The following is a 3,248-nucleotide window of genomic DNA, read 5'->3' as shown; positions in this document are numbered from 1 at the left end:
CCAGATTAGATTCCGCCTTATAGGTTCACAAGTGTAAAGCAGCTTTACACATTCATACCATAGACTGAATCAGGGCATTTGTTCTGTCCAGACCCATATTGTCTGCTGTGACTGGCAATGATTTTTTCAGAGTCTTTCCCTGACAGACTATCTGGGATCTTTTAACTCAGGGTCCATCACTCAGAGCCACTCTTATTATTAAAATGTGTTGGATCCCACAGAGATGCTTCAAAACACACTCTGATTTTTCCTGAAACTTTATGCCATCCCCTCTCTTTTGTCCCCCCACCCATAGATTAGTCTGCATAGCAGCTCTTTAAGCCTCTTCTTCCTTAAGCCTCTCTCTCATGTCCCTTTCAGTGAGTTCTTCACTTCACAGGATGGACAGTATCTCCTTTGCAGGGGGACCATTCAGTGTAGCTTGCTGGCTACAAGAGGCTGTCAAAACTGATGCCATCACATGTATCTGGAGAGGCTGTCAAAACTGATGCCATCACATGTCCAGGTGGAGCAGAAGCAATGCAGGTATTCTTCTATCTCTGCTCATGTTCCTGATAAGTTCTGGTGGGTGCGCCTTTTACACCAGTGGTGTGGAGCTACTACAGTGTGTATCTTTCCCAGCCCTATGAGGGATGAACCAATGCTTGCAAGCTAACAACCACACCAGCACTGATCCTGTTTCCAGGAAAGATGATGCTGGCGTGCTTCGGGATTGTGGCAAGAGCTCCCATCTGGCACAAAGGCTTTTCATGTTACCTAGTATCATGAAAGAAGGTGCTATGCTTTGTTGGGATCCCACATCTCCAGTGCAACTTGACAAAGGGCCTTTGGATGTTTCCATCAAGTGGCTGAAGCAAGCCACAAAGAGCTGGTGCTGGAACATCCTCATGGTGATGTGAATTCTCAAGGAGGGCATGACTGGATTATCATATGGGCCCACTTTAAGTAAGGAACTTAACCTAGGATGTCCTGTGTACAAACCTGGTGCTCTACAGATATTTGCATACATAAACCCATGCTGAGAGTGGTGTGTCAAAGTGACTTTTGTTAATGTTCTTCAGCCTCTTGACCCTTTCAAAAACTCCACTGGTACCTAGGGTGGGATCCGGGTGGCAGTGTAAAGATGTTCCATGGCTGGATCCAGAGTGTGTTGATGAATCTGGAGATGGGGGCAGGAACAATCTTTAGCAGGTTATGGAAACTGTCTGATGGGGGTCTCAGCATGAGTAGAGCCGTGCAGGTCTAGAAATGGAGTGGGTAGCAGAATAAACTTTGTCTGGATGGCTCTACAGTTTATTGGCTCTCAGTTATTCTGATTCCCTTGGCCAAATGCAGCTTTATGGAACTGAATCACTACGATAACGTCTGGCAAGCTTATTTGTCTTGGAAGCTTGCAAGTAGCTAGGTAGCAGAAGAGCTCTATGCACAGTAGAAGAAAAGACTCTGAAATGGATCACATTTTTTTGATCTTGCTTATTTTTAAGTTGATTAAGTCAGCGTATTGGAGGAGCATAACCACACACACACCGTTAACAGCTGCAAGAGTGAAATGCAAACCAGAAAGAAAGGGAGCCACAAATTCTGTTGGGAAACTATGATTGCCAGGGTCTGGGCCCCTCTTATAGAGAAGCCGGAAAAAAATTCAGCTGAAACAAGCCATAGCTGAGAGATGTCTTTATGCAGATTGTTATGTCTTGGGGTCCATAGGGACATTGGCATGTTGAAGGGAGCTGTTGCTTCATCTTGCAGATGGCTTGTCTGTGTCTGCTGGGGAATATGCAAATTACTTATTTACGGTTGTGTAATGCTTTAAAAACCTGTGACTTCCAAATTCCCGGAGATCAGGAATGGCTCCCTTAAAGAGAGATGTTTGATAGAAATCCCCCATTAAGAAAACAGACGTTTGTTTTTTATTTAGAAGTGGAATTTTAATTGTGTGCCATATTTTTCATCTTGTAAAAATACCTCTGTTTGGTTCTCCCTTTTTTATTAACAGAAATGCATCATTACCGCCTGTGGCTACATTGCTGGAATAACATTGTAGATGGAGGAAGCAGACAAACAGATCACATCAGAGCCACTTTTATTACTCGGAGCACCCAGGGAAAAGTCATGCTACAGCCTCCACCATAAATTTAAAGCAACCCCCCCACCACCACCATTAAAATACCTGCTGGTCCCGGCTGAACCTCCAAACTCCAAAGAAGGGTGATTTTAACATATGTGGTAGATAGATCTGCTATGAAAATGAGGCACTGAAGTGCAGCTAACATTTTTATATCCCCTGATGATGTTTAGACATATCCCACCAGCAATCTTTTCCTCCCTCCAGTTCTAAAGATGGGAGAGAGTCCAGGGTAGGCTGGAGGGTGGGGGGCTTTGTTTAGAGTTCTTCCTCTTGAATTGGGACCTGATGTCTTTGTGGACTGTCTTAATCCAGAGTTCGTCTCATCCGTGCCTCTGCAGCTGTTGAAATGGATACTGTAAGGGATGATGCAGAATTAGAACCATAAGGGCAGTGCATCCATTCTGTTTGTTGGTAACTTGAACCAATGTTGTTTTTCAAGGAGTCTAGGGTAGATGCAAAGTATACTCCTATGCAAAGATGTCCTTCAGTACTGGGACATTCTGATGAAAACTGAACCTAGCTCTAGTTAGGTTAATGGCTCTCCTTGCTTGGAAACTTCCTCAGTGCTGTCTGGTGGACCCTAGGTTGTGGCAGTCTCCAGGGCTTTGTCTTAGACCATAGGTCTCCAATAGGGGTGCCAACTCTGGCTAGGGAAATTAAGTTTGGGGGTGGAACCTGGGGAGGGCAGGGTTTGGTGAATGGAGGTACCTCAGTGGTGTATAATGCCATAGAGTCCACCCTCCAAAGCAGCCATTTTCTCCATGGGAACAGAGCCAGCTTGGTGTAGTGGTTAAGAGCATGGACTCTAATCTGGGAGAACCGGGTTTGATTCCCCATTCCTCCACATGCAAGTGTTGGTGTTACCTTGAGTCAGTGATAAGTCCTTTCAGGGCTATTCTTTCAAGGTCAGTCCTTGGGAGAGCTCTCTCAGCCCCACCTACCTCACAGGGTGTCTGTTGTGGGGAGGGGAGGGGAAGGGAAAGGAAAGGAGATTGTAAGCCGCTCTGAGACTCCTTTGGATAGTGGAGGGCAGGGTATAAATCCAATCTCCTCCTCCTCCTTCTGTCTGTAGTTTAGGGACCAGTTACAATTCTACATGATTCCCAGGCCCTACCTGGAG

The sequence above is a fragment of the Gekko japonicus genome, unplaced genomic scaffold (genome assembly GCF_001447785.1).
Source record: "Gekko japonicus isolate JY-2015 unplaced genomic scaffold, Gekko_japonicus_V1.1 scaffold232, whole genome shotgun sequence".
NCBI classification, from domain to species: domain Eukaryota; kingdom Metazoa; phylum Chordata; class Lepidosauria; order Squamata; family Gekkonidae; genus Gekko; species Gekko japonicus.
Note: the sequence above shows the minus strand (reverse complement) of the source record.